The 20,470-nt window shown below is 38.4% G+C and overlaps 1 protein-coding gene across 1 annotated transcript in view; it reads left to right on the top strand.

Annotated features, from left to right (window-relative positions):
- The window catches only part of NPAS3 (neuronal PAS domain protein 3), a 940,521-nt gene that overhangs the window by 484,122 nt on the left and 435,929 nt on the right, over window positions 1–20,470 (top strand). The window lies entirely within an intron of this gene.

The raw sequence follows: 20,470 nt of genomic DNA, 5'->3' as shown, positions 1-20,470 counted from the left end.
TATTACACTGGAAGCATTTCAGCACTCTCGGGGGATCTCTGGTCCTACCTTAAGGTCAAGAGTTAACTACTTGTATTTTAGCTGTGTACTGCTATCAATACTGCTCCTATGGAAACCTCACTTGACGTCATTTTTGAATCTTTGAGACTGTAGTCAAGCTTCAGTAAAAGTCAATAAGAACATTAGACTGTTGGCTATATTATTACTTGCCACTTCCTGCCAGCAATCTACCAATTCATTAGCAGAGAGTTTTGAAACTCTTGCTTGATTATTTATGCAGTCAATAGCAAGGCTTGTCTGCATTCATAATTGTTTGATTTTATGGCCTCTTCTTTAAACAAACATTGTCTATGGTAATGTGATGCCCTGATGGATGGGAAAGGTTTTGTCTGTGAATATCATTTAGATAATTAAAAATGACAGATGAAATCGCCCGCTGTCTTGACCTGTACTTTGTTCCCTCAGTGATGCTGAAGAGATGCTGATTGCTGTCAATCAAAACCCATTGGAGGTTTGTAAATTCTGGCTGCTGTGAACTCTGACCCCCACTGTTGATCTGAAATAGATAATAACCTTGAAATTCTATTAGAATTTAAAAACAGTTTTACTAGAGGGGCACAGTATATATTTCTTTTCCTCTAGAACACAGTTACTTAATGTCACTCTTTGCAGTATCCAGAATTAAAGTACAATTTTGGTGAAGATTAATGTAACAAATCAGAGGAAAGATCTTCTTCTCTAATTCCAAACTTTTGATTAAGATTCCTATTTTTTTACTAGGAGAGGACAAAATCTTAAGCTTTTGCTACTTTTCTGGTTATTAATGGTTAGAAATTTTTTGCTCATTTTTACTAATCCTGTTGTTGAATGAATTTTTTTCATGCCAGCATATCTTCATTTATGCTATTTTTTCATATTTATCTTATGAATCTTTTAAGTTGCTGCTTTTCCCAAGCCAAAGAAAATAACACAACTAGAATTTTGAAGACAGTAGAGATCCAAAGACCAGTGTTTATGCCCAAAGTTCTCAGCAAACATCTTCAAAACCTTAGGTCAAGAGATCAGGCTGATAAATGCATTTGCCTTGCAAATTGTTCTTTATCATTACCCAGACACTTAAAATATATTCAGAGGTCCCACTGGTCCTTAAAATATGCATGCAAGTAGATGGTGATGGGGATGGAGGAAGAGATCGCTTTCATTCCTCAGTGTAGAACCATCAAACTAGTTGATAGCAAAAAATTATTAGCAGATTCTACAGGCTTGAAAATGATAAGAAACTAGGCTTTCACAGTGTTTAGTACACTGGTCATGGCAAACATGTAGAAGAGTAGCAGCAGTGCAATAAGAGAATTGCAAATAGCAGAGATCTCTTGAAAGGTAATTGACGTAGTGTTGGTTTTTTTTACCAAAGAAACTCTTTAGAGTTTAGTGAATTTGTGACGGGTCATATCAAGAGTTGTTATCACTGTTTTGCATTTTGTAATCAGTAGATACTTTAATATTATTATTAATATCGGTGCCTTAGTGACAGTAGAAAATAAATATTATCATTCCTATTTGGCAGTAGGTGAAAATATCAGAAGCATAATTCTTATCTTCATTTTGAGGGCATTTATCCAGAATCAACCATTAACTAGAATAATATGATTTTACAATTAAAGTTTTGTTGTTTTATTTTTCTTTATTGGTAAATGAATTCCTTGTATACATTACCACTCAGGATAAGTTTATTATTACCTGATAAAAGCCAATTAATATGAAGTGAAAGTCTCTCAGTTGTGTCTGACTCTTTACCACTCCATGGACTATAGCCTGCTAGACTCCTCTGTCCATGGAATTCTGCAGGCCAGAATACTGGAGTGGGTAGCTGTTCCCTTCTCCAGGGATCTCCCCAACCCAGGGATCAAACCCAGGTCTGCCACATTGCAGGCAGATTCTTTACCATCTGAGCCATGAGGGAAGCCCAAAAGCCAATTAATATAGTAAATATAAATGTGAATATATATACAGATATATATATTCACATATACATGTCTAAAACCTGTCCTTAAAATCTTAGCCAAATTCCACCTTTTCAGTAATGTCTTCCTTGTTCTCTCCAGTCCCCTGGGATGGCCTAGTCCCTTGAAGTTTGTCATTTATTGTATATTGCTTTATTATTAGTACTTTAATATATTCATTCACTCAGTCATTCTTTTTTTATTCATTAGTGAGCATTAATTAAAGACCATTTAGGTATCAGGCACTTTTCATAGCACTAATTATTCTGTGTTTTCATCCTATCTCCCCAGATAAATTATAAGCAAAGGACTTGAAGACCCAGTGTCACCTTCATAGACCAGGTGCCTTCTTCTGTATGAGTTTCTTTGTCTCTCTTGAATGACTTTACCCTTGCAAGTCCTCAGGAAGCATCTGATTAACCTTTGACATGGCTTTGTTTCACTTGGGTGTTGTAAGAATGAAGAGTCAGAAAGGGATAGTGAAGAGTCTGTGAACTTTATTGAGACAACTAGCTTGCAAATTACATTTTACCTAAATTAGCAGGCTCTGTGGCAGCATTTATAATGAAGGCTGAATCTTGGCTCCTTTAGGTCATAAATATTACAACCAGAGCTGAATCAAGAAGACAGCTCAGGTTCCATCCTCAATTCTCCCTTCCTTGTGCTTTTGACATAGTTTCATTTGATTTAATGGTGAAAGTCCACTCTGTTTCTCTTAACTCTGAATAGGGCTAAGAATTATACATGTGAGATTTTGGTTTGAGGAAAATATCTTAATTAGTTTATTCTAACCTTATATATGAAAAAATTCTCTTTTAGCTCCTAAAGTTTTTCATGATAGAATTATTATTTGCTTTAGGTTTAATTTATACTCCCTCTGCTAATATTTTAAATCTGTTTCATCAGAAGAGAAAACCATTTAAGTTCTCTTACTTGAAGTCAACCTATTTCTTCTTTTGTTCTTTGTGATATCACATTCATGAATCGTGCATAATCTCCTAAATACTGAATTTCTTGCACAGGGAATTATGTGCATATTCTAACTTTTTTGGATTTCTTATGACACTTAAACGGAGAAGGCAATGGCACCCCACTCCAGTACTCTTGCCTGGAAAATCCCATGGATGAAGGAGCCTGGTGGGCTGCTGTCTATGGGGTCACACAGAGTCGGACATGGACTGAAGTGACTTAGCAGCAGCATGGCACTTAAAACTCAATTGAAAGAATTTCAGCTGAACTTGTTTCTTCATATTCACTATAAGTTGAGTGTATGCATATAAGACATCTGTCTATAAAACCTGCCCCTAGTTTGACAGTGTACACAAATGCTTTATTTATGGGAATTTAAAAACATTTAAACATGTCCAATTATCAGTTATTCCATGGTAACCTTATTTATAGGCTTAAGACTTTGCTTCTGTCAAATGATGTGGACACAAATATCAAATGGTAATGTTACAATAACTTTTCACACTGTAAGGGGAGTATATCAAATTTACAGGGAATGATGAGCTTGCATTAAGAAGAAAGTGATTTCTTGCCTTTTAAAAATCAGTTGTAACACTGACATCTAAGAGACCAATTTTTGCCAAATTCATGCTAGTTACAGACATAGAACATGCTGCTGACCTCGTTTGTCTGTGTCATAACTCCTAAAAGAGACTCTTATAATTGGAGCTCTACAGAAAGATTGAGCTTCTGCTAATAATTGTTACTATGCTTAGTCGCTTAGTCACGTCTGACTCTTTGTGACTCTTTGGAGTGTAGCCCGCCACACTCCTCTGTGTGTGACATTTTTCAGGTAAGAATACTTGGAATGGGTTGCCATTTCCTTCTCCAGGGGATCTTCCCAACCTAGGGATCGAACCCATGTCTCCCATGTCTCCTGTATGGCAGGTGGATTCTTTACCCACTGAGCTATTGGGGAAGCTCTAAATACTAGGCACTTTCAAACTGACATTATTTGAAATGTAATAATGTAACTGTCCCAAGTCCCTCAGTTACCTAGCAGCAGAGCTGGGGTTCTGAATTTAGATTTTCTGAATCTAAATCCCAAGTTCTTTATAGACAACAGTCTGCTTCCAGACAGCTCCATCATATCAGCGTTTTATTCTAATTGGTTTCTTGTATGAGGTTAATAATAATGATTGTTATTGTTGCAAGCAGTTGCCATTGGATTATGTGTATCAAGTTCTATACTGTTTCCTTATCTTATTTCAGTTGGTTCTCCCAAGAAATGTAGGAGACGTGTATTATCATCTACGTTTTAGGAATGAGAAAACTGATGTTTGAGATAGATTCACTCAAAGTACCAAGTGATCCAGCCAGAAAACAGACCCAGCTCTACCACTGTCCAAAACGTGTGTTCTCGTTCATCACACTCTGAGCCCTAGCTCGTATGTGGCAGAGCAGCCTCTTGATCAGATGCCTTTGATATCGGCTCTAAGAGTGTTCAGTTCTATACACATCAAAAATAGACACAAGGGTCCTCCGGTGATTTAACTGAATTTAATCCATTTGGGGGGTAATTTTTGTTTGGCTTCATTTTACTAAGTTCAGCCAAACTGATTTATATGAAGCCTCCAATTATCTTTTCAGTGTGCCCATGCCAGAAATTTTGTTAGGGAAATGTTCTTTTCATTATTCCCTCTCAGGGAGGGGTGATGAAGAAAAATCAAGCGATGTGACAGCTGTGTCTCAGAAGTTTTCTCCTACCTGCTTATCCAGTTGTTTTGAGGATGGCAGTTCACACTGCTGAGAAAGAGTCTAATATCCAAAGAGTAATAATTGTAAAGAAAGTTACGTGAGGCAAAGAGCCCCAGTCAAAACCACACTGCCCAATTCCCCCCAGCTACTGGAGAGATACTTACTGAACCTTTGTTCATGTCTAGTAAATGAATTTTGAATCCTCTGTATATTTAATTATCCAAGACTGAACCTTTGTTATTTCCCTTTAAAAGAAAAAGAAAAGTCACCCAGGTAGCCCCTCATGGTGCATTTGGGTGCTAATTACTTCCCCAAATCTCAGCAGTATTTTAACTTGCTGTTAGCAATGTGCTCTGAGTGTTATTTGGGTTTATTAGCATGCTTTTATAAGAGCTTCCTCTTAACAGGAATGTTTATTTTGCTAGTCTGCTTCTACTTTAATGTTATTTTTGTTTGTCTCTCAATGTATTCTGCTTTTAAACAAGTACAGATTTTTAAAGATTTGTGATATGAATCTTAAAGTATAAATCTATAAAATATTGAAAGTACTTTGCCCAGGAATAGGGCCCATCTATTCTTTGAAAATGGTATTTTTATGGCTTCACCCAAGATATTAATAGCAAGGAGGTTTGACTGGTTGTTTTAAAGAGACTGAGAAAGTTTAAAATACCAAAATTTATTTAAAACACATAAACTCTACATGTGAGTACAAAGTGATTTTTTAAAATTCTATTGGGCTCCCAAGGTTATATTTTGCCGCAATATGAAAATTAATTGTTGACAATAAAGGCCATGATGACAAACCTTTCACACTGTCCCACTGTGACAATTAGCTCCCAGTTGTTAATCCATTTGTTTATTAGAACATTGAGTTAAAGCTGTCTTTACTTGTAACTAAAAATAAATTATTATTGAGGTTGGTTATGGACCTAAAGAACATGCTTCGAGGTGTTTTATTGGTTGAGGATGACCATATATTTAAAGATAATACTGTTGGGTCACCTCTGACAGGTTTCAGGAACATTGTTGTAAAAGATGTACATGTGCCTTTCCTCCAAACTCTGCAATACACTTGGTTTTCTTTAGTGAGAACAAACTTTTAAAATAAGTGTATTGTTCATGAAGCGAGTCTGACATACAGGCAGCATGATCAAAGTGATCGTTTTTTCCTTAGGAACATGGAGCGCTTGCCTCTTCTAGGAGAACAAGGTAAGGCCGACGTCCCTGAAAGTATGCAGCCTGTTTCCTAAAGAGCAACAAGGAGAATGGGGAAAAAGCCTCCATTAAACTTTCAAAAAGACATATGTTTCAAACAGACTTGCTCAGCACTTACTCTCTCTGTAAAGAGTGCAGGGGCTCTGTGCTTGTCTCTGCACCTGGAGATGGAAAATCACCACAGACCACAAAGAAGACCAAAGACACACAAGAAATGCGCTAAGTCCTTCCTGAAAACTCTCCCGAACTCCTCATTTGTTAGAGTTGAAGCTTAGGTGTCCCCCTGCCACCCCTTGCCCTCTATCTCACTGAAATAAGCCATGTCCTTTCCTTTATACATAGTTATTTTGATAAAAAAAAAATTTTTTTTAACTCACTAGCCTAAGATCCAGAGGATTTCTTAGTATTTAAATCTATGTTCAAAGACAGTGTGAGGGGTAGTTAAAAGCCTGTCTTTTAGACTTAGATTCTCTTTATTCAGTAGCAAGTCCAACTGTTAGCTGCATGATCTTATGCAGTTGCTCCAGTTCTTTGCGCCTCAGGTTCCTCAGCTGAAAAATGGAAACCTAGCTAATACTTAGCAGAAAGCACTTAGGATAATAGTAAATACACTCTATGCATGCTAGCTGCTATTACATTTGTTTACCCTAGTAAGAATTTTGGTTACTTAATACACTTTTTTGAGGCTTATAGGCAAAAAATATATTTACTGTTCCTGATCATTGAATTTGTTATTTATATTCTTCACCTTTTAGCATTTTACAAGAGTTTTTAAATATTTTTAAAGATAGCTCTTAAAGTCCATTTTAGACTAAATATCTTTTAAAATTTATCATACATACTTATCATTAGGAGGAGTTAGACAAATACTCAAACCTAAGCTCTCAGAAACTCTAGAAATAATATTTGAATTCCAAGAAAAGAAAATGTCTAGAGGGACATAATAACAAATGCACACCTGCAGGTGTGGAAATCTTACTCACACCTTATCCCCATGGAAAATTCAAGGCAAGCTCGAACTTGTCGAGGCTATCAAGAAAAAGAGTAAAAATATTTTCTGGCCCTATATGGCTTTATTTTAAATCTGTATCTCACAGCATTAAGAAAAGGCTATGGTCTTACTGTGAAACTGTTTTGCCACATAAGTTAATGGACCTAATTAACAAAAATCTAAACAGCTCTGGAAAGAATGTAGATCAGAATTTAGATAAACAACATAGCCATAGACATTCTTAGTTCGACTAGAGGAAAGTTTAACTCTGAAGATCTCTTGCCTACTTTAGATAATTTGCATGCAGTGGCCTTTGAAAACACTTTTTTAATTAGAGGGGATAAATGGTGTCTGTGTTTGTCTGTGTGTGTGGCTGTGTATGTTTGCAAATAGGAAAAAAAAATGGCATAATAGGCATTTTACTTATTTCAATCTAAGGTTTCAGTTTCCTCAAATTTGACCTGGATTGGGATCCAACTTATATATTTTTCATACTTCCTCTTAGGATGCTTTTCTTTTTACTTGGAAAGGGATTCATAAGTAGAAAGAAGTAGCTTCATTAGATTTCATACACATTAGATGGTGCAGAATGCAAAGTTATAACGGGTCTTTTGTAATTTGTTAGTGAGTTAGCATACTAAGGCTGCTTTCAAGATGTTAGAAAATTATCTTTTAGAAATGATTTACCCTTTCAGAGCTTTATGAGAAACAGCCCTGCAATATGCCTTTAGAGATTTGTTGATTTAATTGCAGAAATCTGGCAAGTCTGAAAATCGGATTTTTACCTTCAAGCATTGATATACAGAGGCCCTGCAGAGAGCAGGGTGAGAGGTGTTTGTTGTCCTGGCCCCTTCATGTCGCTAACACAGGTTTCAGAAACCCGACACAGCACTTCCAGGAAGCACTGCACACAGCTACCTTATTCTCACGAAGCTGGACCTTCAGTTAGTCATTAGGGAAGTGTTAAATAGAGGAAATTATAATTTGGTAGGTCCTTTTCTTTTTTTTTTTATAACAATTTGATTATTTATTTGAAGAATTTATTTGATACATAGTCTTTTTTAATTTGTTTTATGATTTTATTTATACATTTTGTTTTTGGCTGTGCTAGGTCTTTGTTGCTGAGCCGGTTTTTCTCTAGGTGCAGCAGGCAGGGGCTACTCACTGTGTGTGGTGTGTGGGCTTCTCATCATGGGGCCACTGTCACTGAAGAGCACAGGCTATAGGGCGCTTGAGCTTCGGTAGTTGCAGCACGTGGGCTCAATAATTGCGGCTCCTGGACTCTGGAGCACAGGCTCAATAGTTGTAGCACATGGGCTTAGTTGCCCGGCAGCATGTGGGATCTTCCCAGATCAGGGATCGAACCCAGTGTCTCCTGCATTGGCAGACAGATTCTTTACCGCTGAGCCACCAGGGAAGCCCTGGCAATTTTATTTTTTATTTACTTATTTGTGATTGTGGTGGGTTTTCTGTTGCTGCATGCAGACTTTCTCTAGTTGCAGTGAGCTAGGACTACTCTTCATGGAGGCTTCTCACTGCAGTGGCTTCTGTTATTGGGGCTCAAAGGCTCTAGAACACGAGGACTCAGTAGTTGTGGTTCTCAGGCTTAGTTGCCCTGAGGCATATGGAATCTTCCCAGACCAGGGATCCTGTCCTGGACCTGTGTTTCCTGCCTTGGCAGGTGGATTCATATTTGCTGTATCACCAAGGACATCCTGAGTCCTTTCTGTGAATCTTCTGAGAGTGTATTAGGAAACGTTTCATTGGTTGTGTCATGCGACCATCAGTATGGACTCCAGGGTCAGATTCTGCTCTGGTCCAGGCTCTGCTGCAGGTTTGTGAGACGTTTCGGTCCTCACTGTAAACGGAAGATAACAGTAGAGCTTGTGGTGAGAGGAGGGTGGTATTTTGAAGGCTTTAAATGAAATATATATGAAGCACCACTCAATCAGAATTAGTTCCTTTAAAATATATCTACATAGTCTGTTACTGTTACATGTTTTTGTATAGTAACAATACTAAAACAACAATGAAGACAAAACCTATCAGCTGTGCCAGCTGATACCACCACATGGAATTTTGAAAAGTTTACAGCTGCCCAACCCTATGTCCAAAGGCCAGCATCGCTGCACATCCGTGGTGGGAACACTCACCCTGGCTGTGTAGCGTAGAGACCCAAGGATGGCAGCAATATGAGAATCAGCTGTGCTGCTGCTGCTGCTGCTGCTAAGTCGCTTCAGTCGTGTCCGACTCTGTGCGACCCCATAGACTGCAGCCCACCAGGCTTCCCCATCCCTGGGATTCTCCAGGCAAGAACACTGGAGTGGGTTGCCATTTCCTTCTCCAATGCATGAAAGTGAAGTCACTCAATCGTGTCTGACTCTTAGCGACTTCATGGACTACAGCCTACCAGGCTCCTCTGTCCATGGGATTTTCTAGGCAAGAGTACTGGAGTGGGGTGCCATTGCCTTCTCTGAATCAACTGTATCCCGGGTTAAAAACTGTATGCTTTGTTTCCTTAGGTTACTTTTCTTTTTTCTCCAACTTGTCTTCTTGTGGCCCGGAAGAGTCCACCAAAGATCAAAGTGTATCCCTACAAACATATCCATCTGGAAAACCCATGGCTGGTCTGATGTCCGCTGAGTCATGGAATCCATTACCCAGGATGCGTTCTAGTCAGAAAGTCCTTTGGAGTGCCTAACAAGCATCTCATGAGAACTGAGTTTATTTCTGCTTCTCTGACTTTTGAAGTTCCTTTCAAAACCAATACAAACTCAATTTAGTGGTGTCTTTGTGCCTCAAGCCCTTCACTGTTACTTATTCTTTATTTGAAAAATCCCAAACTGTCATCAATAAATTGATACTTTTCTCCTCAGTATCAAACTGAGACTTTAAGTAATGTGGTAATGTGACCACCAGAGCTTGGGTTGAAGGAAGTACTCTTCAGATTGGTAAAATCTCTGGTAGTTTCTGGAGGTGCTTCTCTAAGTCAGATGAGTTAGATGGAATGAAAAACACCCTGAGACCCCCACTTTCCCCTGAGCCAGCTCTGGACTCAGCTATCAGGGCGACAGAGTCACCACCAGTCTCCCCTTTAGGGCCGAGAAAGCCTCCCCATCCTTCCCTGGTCACAGTCCTTCCCTGACTTCAGGTCCAGGAATAGGAAAACTTAAGAACCACCAATATGGACTCTTCCCTGGTTTCCACCAACTCACCACCCTCAGGAGGCACAGCCAGTTTTCTGCAACTCTACCATTGTCCTGTTATTCTTATATTTACTCATTTATGTATTCTCTCAGGGAATAGCATGTGTATTCTGTGGGCCCATGCGCTGACTGCAGAGGTCATCAGCTCTGGCCCAGAGCCCCAGGAGACCATCATTGCAGAGAAGCACCGTTTTGTGACAGGGGCTAAGCCGTTGTTCGTGTGTGCTAGTTTGTGGGCCAATCAGCTTCCAGCAAATAATTTGAAGGAGAGAGTCCCCAGCTCTCACAGTGTGGAAGAGGGCTGGAGAACAGGGTGTCTGGGCCTCTGTAGGAGAGCACATTTAGAGTGTATGCGGAGACTTGGCACTGGCTGAGGCTTAAGAATTTCTAGATCAAAGAGGAACCGCAGAAGAGATCTGTGAACAATAGAAAGTCACCAGACAAAACCTTCAATCCCAGATTTCATTTTTATCAGCGTTGCATTTGCCTACAATTGCAGCGTTAAAAAAAAAAAAAAAAGTTTCCAAACACACAAAGCTTTGAAATATTGAAGAGAAATAAATGAACCAGAACTTAGAAAGTTGGCTTGCTCACAGGGAAATTGTAGGGTTTTTTCCACATTTCAAATTAATGTAAAGACATTTCTCCAAGTACGATGGAAAGCTTATTTGTTTGTTTTTGTAAGTAGGCATTAAAAAAAAAAAAAAGGAGCCTAAGAAATGTGGACCTCACTCTTTGAAGCTTAGCAGGAGGTTTGTGATTTTTTTTATAACTTAGGCCTAGGAAAAATGCAGTAGTACAATACATCACTGATACAACAATCTGATAGATTTATAAAATGTTTAGTGAATGTATTCTGCTTAGAGCAGCAGGAACACCTGCTTCTATTATTCCATCACTGATAAAATGGTAAATAGCTTATGTCAGTCATGCAGCTTGCATAAAGCCACATAGTTTACTTGTGGGGTTGGTCATTTGTGTGGAATTATATGGGGTTTGTGTTCAATCTCTTCGTTAAATGACTCAGTGAAATTATAGGGTCATAAATGGACAGTGACACCATTTTAATCTTTGTGCATTTTATCTTTTCTATCCACTCCCTACTCTTGATTGCACTTCCTCCAGTATAAACTAAAAGATGGACCTTCAGGGATTAACTATTATTGTGTCCACAGGTAATGGTGGGCATCCATGTGGTCAGTCTAATGTCATTTCTTTATTATTATTTTTTTTTAACCAGAGGAGTTTGACTTCTCTCCTGATCAGTAAGAACTATAACTTAAAATCTGACAATCCTATATCCTCCCACAAACCAAATTTAATTTAAGCAGTAACTGCCAATATTTAAGAAGAAAGCATGCAACTATATTCAAATGTCATAAAGTTAATGCTATACAATGACAGTAATCACGGTGTTCAATGTCTCTTCACTAACCTGGGAAGTAGGGACAGGTGACTAAAGGAAATGCAAGAACACTTTTTTTTTTTTCCCCTAACTGAAAACACCCTCCTATTCTGGCTGAACGTGAAAGTGTTAGTCACTCAGTCATGTCCGACTCTTTGTGACCCCATGGAGTATAACCCGCCAAGCTCCTCTGTCCTTGGAATTCTCCAGGCAAGAATACAGGAGTGGGTTGCCATTTCTTTCTCCAAGGTATTCCCAACCCAGGAATCAAATCCAGGTCTCCCCTACTGCAGGCAGATTCTTTACCATCTGAGCCTTCAGGGAAGCCCCTGAATTCTAGGTGAAAGGACTGCCGTTTCCTGCCACCAAGTCAAAGGTTCCTGCCATCAAGTTAAAGTAGCACCTGCCTTTTCATAGTCTCCTTGGACTGAGCAATTGAAACCAAGTCCTCCGCAGAGGCATGAAATTCTTGTTGGTATACCATGAGGGGCAGGCATTCTGCTTTTTTCAAGAGACTAAGTAGAAAAAAAATAATTTAATGTTGAGTCACTATCCTTTTACTTTCTTGGTCTATGGGCATTGAATGAACTAGAATTTTGCTGATGGACTTGAGTAGCACCTCTAGGCAGAATTTACCCTTGTTAAGATAGAATTCTGTAGTGGGTACTGCTTTTTTTCCTTTTCCTTTCTTTTTAAGTCCTACAGCTAACATCTGTTTTATTTTAGATCAGTAACCTCAAATATTCTTCATCTATTCTTCACTAATAATAAAGCGGTTCATAATGGATATTTTCACATTCACTGAGATGCTTGCCTTTTTAAATTGGTGATTGTGTTTTTGCACCTTTGGCTTTCAGATTCTTGAGTATTAATTAGAGGCTACCTTGTCCAGATATCCACATTTAACAGTGATGAAAAAGATTGTATAAGGAGGACTTTATGAAAATGATACAGGAGTTTATGGAAAATGATAGACTGTACCCTCTGGAATGAGAATTATGTATACTTAGTTTCACTGAGTAGAATCAAGCATTAAATGTATTCAGCAGGTTGTGATACCCAGTTTCTTCTCCCTGAAAGATGAGTAATGTGAATAAGGGAATTTTCCTGATCTGGTCCAGTCTTTGTCTGTCCCATGTTGCTCACATTTTCCCATGTCTGTGTTATCATGCCTGGATCTATCCTTGGGGCCTATTTACTAAATCCAGAAAATTCTTAGTGTCTGCTTTTGCATCTGTGCAACCCTTGGTCTTGATCAGTCCATATTCAAAAAAGGCTTTGCCTCTGGTATGCTCTGCACAGTGTTGGCTGCCTGCTTTCTTTGTTGCTGTGGATGGCTGTGAATGGCTGCATGTTGCTGCAGCTCTCTGTCCCAAGCATCTGGATGATCTGGGCCTGTAAGCTTTGTCAGCTGCATCCTTTCTGCACGGTCAGCATTTGGCACCAGTGTGGCATGGGGGAGGTGTTTTGAGCCTTTCGGCAGGAAGAGGCCATTTCTGGACAAAATAAGAGTTGAAATTGGAACTCCTATGGGGCAGAGCCATGACGCTTTTGACGAAGGATGTTTTCCTCCCTTCTCTCATCCGAGAAGTAATTCGTAAGTGTATAATTTAGAAGTGTTTAATACTCCTATGCACTGACTAATAAATAGTAAATAAATGTAAGTCAGTTGAACATGAATGAACCCATGAAGCTGACTACTGCTTCACACAGTAGTGGGGTTTGACCAGACCAGGTCTTCACTATACAAAGTTTCCATGAGATGACTCCTAGTCTCTTCTACGAACTCCAGCTTTTAGATGAGCCTGACTTATTCACATTCTTTTATGGGCATTTTCCTTTGTCCTAGGAAAACATTGACAGAGCCTATAGCAAATCCCATCTTTAACAGTCTCACAGCATTTATAGGAGCATGACTAAAATTCATCACAGATTTCTTTTTCTAGAACAACAGGTGATTTGGATTAGTGTATTGAAAAGTCATTTACTGCCACCATTCCAGTGCTCTGTTTGGCAGTCTTCTCTTGGATGAATAGCCTTTAATTCAGTCCGTTAATTAGGGTACCTTGCACTGATGTTACTGTTTCAGAGAGCTGTCTATAAAAAGGTTCCTTCATACAAAAGTTACCTTCATTCACCCACAAGTAAGAAGAATAAAAAAGGCATGTCTTTATTTAAATCCAAGTAGGTACCTCTGTCACTATTTCATCATATTAGCTCACTCTCCTGACCCCCTTTCCCCCCAAAAAAAGAATTCTAATGTAACAGAGATCTAGTAGTCTTCATTGCAATAAACTTTTTACCTAGGTAACATAAAAGAGATGAAGAGTATCTTTCAAAAGTGTACTGTCTTAAACTGAAATATATAAAATAAAGTAGATGTCTTCAGTGTCATGATGAAAACAGACACTCCAAATTAAGTCCCTGGAAGGTATACTGTAGCAGAGTCTATTGCTTATCTGTTTATGGTCAACCTGAAACCGATAGTTGGAGAATACTGAGCTCTGTCCTGCCCACATCTTCCCTAAACACAGTGGTCACCAAATATGAGTGTGTTTGGAACAGAGGAGAGTAAAAAAGTGAGGGAGAAAAAAGAAAATAATACAAGAACTGGGGAAAAAAAGATAAATTATCAAGAGCAAAAGATTTTCCTCCCTTGCTAGTAAGCTCTGTAAGAGTGGGGAATCTGCTGGCTATGGAGGTTGCAGACCCCAGTGTCTGTGACTGGACGAAGCTGGTTTGTGCTTCTTATGCACCTCCTGGGTATCTGGCAGAAGAATGCCAGGAAGAAGGGGCACTGCATAATTCTGGACCAGCTGTTTTCCTCCAGCCCTTCTTTTGTGTCTTCTCTCATTCTGAAGAGCATAATTGAAGTGTGGATCTTCGTTTAGTCAGATCTCTTAGGTAGCAAAGTATTACTCAAAACTACGTTTAAGAATGCAAGATCATCACCATAGCAGATTGCCTGTCCTGATAGTCTGCCCCTATGCTCACATTGGGGGACAGGATGTGAGGGGAGAATGGGGCCAAGTGCACTGATTTTAACCAACTACTCCATTTATCTAACCCAGAATCACAGTTATGAATACCTTCAGAGACTGTGCTTAGAGGGACAGACCCTTCTGATGACTTGTTAGCTTAACAGTAAACCACTGAAGCTACTAATTTGCCTGTAAACACACTGTCCCACTGGAATTGCCCTACGCAGTGCAGTTCAAAGGGCCTAATAATTGCCCTGTTCTTTTAAATGGAACTGTTTCAACCCCTGCTGAGACCCAGAAGATTAAGAATGTGAATGGAAATAAAGCTTCATTCCCTGTAAACTTGGCTCAAGACCTATAAATGATCTGTGATTGCTAATTGAACCCTTTTATTTCCCCATCACTGAAGCTCTTCATGGTTTTCTTTTCTCCCTTCCACTAGATGCTCTGTGTACCAGTCTAGAAGCAGTGTTATCCTTGTAACTCCCCCACAGAACTTAGAAGGCCATTGCAAAGACTCACTGAATATTCTTCTTGATGTAGAGCATCTAGGAAAGTTATTTCTTCCATTTCCCCTGGACCTAGCTACTTTCTGGTCTATATAGTCATTGGTAATAAATTAGCCAGCTCCTGAGAGAAAAAGTGTAAAGTCATTCCTTTTGAACCAGCATGTCATTTATTCCAAAACACATCCTTTGATCTTCAGATCTAAATGATAGCAACTCTTCTGTGGCATCTTTGGATAAATTTCTCCCAATTTTTAGTATTATGTTAAGTCATATGATTTAGCAATTTTATATCAAACATATTGAAGTATCAGCAATGGCATATGGTTCAGTATAATAGAAATGAAGACTGGCTGATTCCTAGTTGAACTGTCTTACATTTGTGGAAACACAAACTTCCACTGAGAACCTCCTTGGTGGCTCAGTAGTAAAGAATCTGCCTGCAATGCAGGAGATCTGGGTTCCACCCCTGGGTTTTGAAGATCCCCTGGAGAAGGTAATGGCAACCCACTCCAGTATTCTTGCCTGGAGAATTCCATGGACAGAGGAGCCTGGCATGCTATAGTCCATGGGGTCTCAAAGAGTTGGACACGACTGAGTGACAAACACACTAAACTAATAAATTGCCTCTACTTCTTGCCTGCTTCTTAAAATTTTCAGTGCCTCTATTTTTCTCTGCTTTCTATCATCTCTACTCTTCTTTCTTTCTCTCTTCAACTTCTATTTGGAATGAATATGATTACTAAACAGATATCCCCTAAACAGATATCCCTAGAGGCTGTGGCCATTCCCCTCCCATCTAACGTGAGGAAGAAATTGAGCTAACCACAGAGAAACACTTAACTGCTTTTTTTGTTTGTCCAGGATACACCCAAGAAACACATGTAGTATTGGTAAGATGCTTCTCAGCTGCAGTGAATCTTTCACCTGGGTGGCCAAAATGAAAAAGAAAAGCAAAAATAAAACCCTCAAACCAAATAAGTTCTGACTTAGTAAATTAATGAATTTTGTAACATTGCTTCCTTAACTAAGGTTTATATGTAAGCAGGCAAAAGATAAGAAATTCCAGTGTGGAAGTTACTAGAATACTATTCCTTATATCATTCTTTATTTATCACTGTAGAAGCATAATTCTTAATATACTTTCAAAAATTGCTAATCCTAAGGTGTTATAAATGCACATGACTTCTTTCAGGCAAGAGACTATAGAGATGAGTGTTCTTTCCCAAATTTTACCCCAATTTGTCAGTGCTAGATTGTCCTCATTTGTGAAAATAAATTATTAAAACTTGACTGATTATCTGGAGTTCTCTCTCCAAGTCTTCACAGCCATTCATTTTAACTTTCCCTATAAGAGCTGTGCTCTTTCCAATCAGATTGCTCTTGGTTAAGGCATGGCAGAAAAACAACTCCAGGTTGAGTATTTCATCACTGTAACCAACTAGTTACAGACTGTCCCTGACTCAACCTTGTCCCAACCTGTGTTTGTGCTCATGCCATATTCATGGAAAAGGGAGTATGTAACTCTGCCCCTTTTTGTCTGTTCTTTCTGGGATACAGCCAAACATCCTTTCATAATCAAATACTTGTATATCCGCAGGCCATTGGCCACCATCCAAATATTTATTGGTCATTGAACACCTGCATGAGGTAATTTTCAATTATCTTATTAAACCAGAACAGGGATCTAGTCATGTTTCCTTTGATTATAAATGTAGCCCTTGTTCTTATTACTGATAATAGCAGTCCTTGTGGGATGCCAGTGGTTTTCTGGGCACTGTCCCATAGGATATGCTGTCCTGGGTCCTTGGTGAAGGAAGGCACCAGGAATAAAAAAGCTGAGGATAAGACCCTACTCAGTCTTCTTTATTTCAGAGAAGGCCTACAATGGAGAACTGCATGTGCAGTATGGTGGTGGTGTTTTACGGAATGACAGAGCTTTTGAGGTTTCTATCACGTAGTCTTTGGGAGGAAGGTGGAGAAAGTAGACTGTCTTGATGAAAAATGACTATCAGTTATGTCTTTGATATCCAGCTTTATCTTTTGACACAAATGCTTAAGCAATAGCAAAACTATCAGACCAGGGGATGTTGAGAAGTATAAAATATATTCCCCCAGGGTGTCTAAATTCTCCCCACTGATAAAATCATTTAAATATTTCCTGTTTTTAAAGTAAATACTTCAATTACCTTAGGCATGGAGTAATTTCAAGAATAGGGTCCATACTGTTAGCTGCAGGTGATTTTTCTTTGAGTAAAAATAAATTAGGTTATCCTGAGTTTGTGGGGAGAGGAGTTGAGAAGCCTCATTTAGTGATGCTTAGATGGTTCAGAAGGATAGTAGTTGTTCCAATATAAGGAGCAACAATATAAATTAAAAATTTTAGTGCCCATAATGGGAATTTATTACAGAAGACTCTAGTGGCCTTTATACAGAAAACAAAAAAGGACAATACAACAAAAAAAAACCCATTTGATCCTGTGTGAGCTATGACTGGTAAAAGAGGTGTTTTAGAGTAAAGCAATTATATAGAGTTTATTTCATCCTAATTTACAATTTTTTCATTACTTCATTTCCATCATTTTAAAAGATAACAAGTCATTTACCTCTCTCTCTAATCTCATTTTTCATTAAAGCCCTACCTAAACAGGAAAACTGGTAGATAATACAATTAAATACTTCTTCAAACTATGTCTCTTTAAAGTGGGAAGCAAGTTTATTCAGATCATCAGCTTAATTTGAAAGTGGAAAGAAAAAGTACAAGAAGTTTAGTGTGATACATTCAAAAGCTATGATTTCATCACGGTCTGTCTCTGAGCCATTATGCTTTACTCCAATTGCTCTCTACAGAAAGGAGTAAGGAGACAGACTTCCAGAACCTACTAGAATGGCATTGCATCATTTCATACCCTAAGTGAATTTTACCAAACAGCCCAGCAATAGAGGCTGTGTGACACTTCATGTGTCACATTGGGCACATGAAGTATTTTACAGGATGTTGGTGTGCTAAATGGAAGGATGCCTCAAGTTCTAAGCGACTGGGGTATGTTACTGCCCTTTTTATAGCTCAAATGTTGACAGTCTCGAGTTGCTCTATTTAAAAAAGAAAAATCACTGCATAAATGAAATCAATTTATAAATATTTATAAACTCATTTCATTAATCCTTTTCTGGTCTAGTGTCATGACCAGCTGCATAAGTCCATGGAATTAAAAATAATAAATAAAAGAAACTCTTGAAGGAGTCTGCCTATGGTACTAAACTTTACCAAATGTGACCAAGCTCACGCAGCTTTTCTGCTCATAGTTAAGTCGCAGTGACAGTTCAAGCTTCCTGAGGCTTAGAGTGGATGAAGTATATTTGACTTATTTAAATTTTTGATGGTATTCTTCAGTTTAGACATCATTCATCCATCTTTTTCACATCTGTCACAGTATTTCGGGTTCTTTTTTCTCACACTCAGATGATTGCTACCCACTTCTTATTGTCTCCTGTCTTTCTGCCTTCAGTTGGTGGATGATTTTAATCCATCCTATACATAGTCCTTGGATTAATAACTAGTATATGCTCAGGATTTTTATCAATCTCCTAGTTTAAACAACAGAAAAATCATTGCTCCCCATTTTAGTTCAGACTTCTTTGCAGATGTTCCAGCCATCTTTTGTGAGGTCAGTCACAAGGATTGGTCCAAACCTACCTTCTGGCTCAGGTTGGTTTCCTCACTGCTCCCTATCTTTTGTGGATTTCAGTGATGGACCTTCAGAGCTTAGACTTAGAATCAGTCCTTCTTAGTGCTTCAGGTTATTACCCTCTGTTAGCTAGAGTTCATCCTTGGGCCAAAATCAAGTTGCTATCCAGATTCTAGCCCAGTCTTATTCAATCAGAGTGATTTTGCCTTCCCGGGAAACATTTAGCAATGTCTGGAGAAATTTTTGTTGGTCACAGAGTAGGCACTTGCTACTGGCATTTAGTCGGTAGAAACCAGGCATGCTGCCGAATACCCTGTAATACACAGGACAGCTCTCAAAATAAATTTTCTAGCTCAAAATGTTGACAATGCCAAGGTAGAGAAACTCTGTAGACCTATTGCTAATTTAAATTTGTCTAATCCCAGACCAGCTTTTTGAATACAGTTACCTGCTGCTGCTTGATAGGCATTGCTTTTTCCCTCCCTTGTCTTTGTTTCTATTTTCTGTTTAGAGTATCTTCCAACAATCTGCAAGTGGTTTTAACCTAGTGAAATTCTGCCCATTCTTTCAAGCTCAGCTAGATGTTATCTACTTCAAAACAAAGACTTCCTGACTATTCCATTCAACGGAGTTTAGTTTTTTTCTTGTCTGATATTTTTATGACAAAACCAACTTGCAGGCTGCTTCTATCTATGTCTTATTCTCCATTCTAGATATTTAAATGTTGTGTAGCTCAATGTACAATATAAAGTCAAGAAACATGGCACCCAAGGACCTTTGACTCTGCAGAGTTTTGCCTCTTTAATCTAGCAGAATTATAACTTACCATTGCCTTTTTTCTCATCAAACATTATAATATGCTTTTTTTTCATACTGCTACAGTCTCTAAAATTATTTTAATAACTATATAATACTCAATCAAGTTGATATGTTCTAATCTTGCTTTTAAGTTAACTGGATTTTATTTCTTGATAAAATAATAAAAAATTGCATATCTTTGGTATAAAACTTTTTTATCTTTTCATCTGAAATATTCCCTTTGAACCATTCCAAGGAATGGTCCAAATGCTCTGGCATGTTTTTATTGCTAGTGATATGTATTGCCAAATTTATTCCAAAGTGATTTCTAGTCTAAATTATCAGTGACAATATTTAAGGAAACCATATACGTGAATGAGTCAGAAAACAAGTCAACTAACATTCTGCTCCTTGTTAATATGACCTTAGGCAAACCACTTAATCTTTTTTATCATGTTTTCTTACCTGAGTAAGGGGGATAATAAACCTGAATCATAGAGCCATGAACATTAAATCAGATAATGTCTTTGGAGGTAACTTTTGTAAACCATAAAATTACCAATGTCTGTTCAATAAATATTTATGTAAAGATTTCTATTGCCAAGTTCTGTACTAAGAAGACAGAGCTGTGGCTTCAAGAAATTCTCAATGTAGCGCCATAATCACCAAAATGTTAATATTTTATGTACAAAATTGAGTAGAATTTATTCCTTTTATCATTACGAACAAAGCTAGTAGAGGTGATGGAATTCCAGTTGAGCTATTTCAAATCCTGAAAGATGATGCTGTGAAAGTGCTGCACTCAATATGCCAGCAAATTTGGAAAACTCAGCAGTGGCCAAAGGACTGTAAAGGTCAGTTTTCATTCCAGTCCCAAAGAAAGGCAAAGCCAAAGAATGCTCAAACTACCACACAACTGCACTCATCTCACACACTAGTAAAGTAATGCTCAAAATTCTCCAAGCCGGGC

The sequence above is a fragment of the Bison bison genome, unplaced genomic scaffold (assembly GCF_000754665.1).
Source record: "Bison bison bison isolate TAMUID 2011002044 unplaced genomic scaffold, Bison_UMD1.0 scf7180017864242, whole genome shotgun sequence".
In the NCBI taxonomy this organism is placed as follows: domain Eukaryota; kingdom Metazoa; phylum Chordata; class Mammalia; order Artiodactyla; family Bovidae; genus Bison; species Bison bison.
The sequence above is the reverse complement of the archived record's forward strand: the minus strand, read 5'-3'. Positions and strand labels throughout refer to the sequence as shown.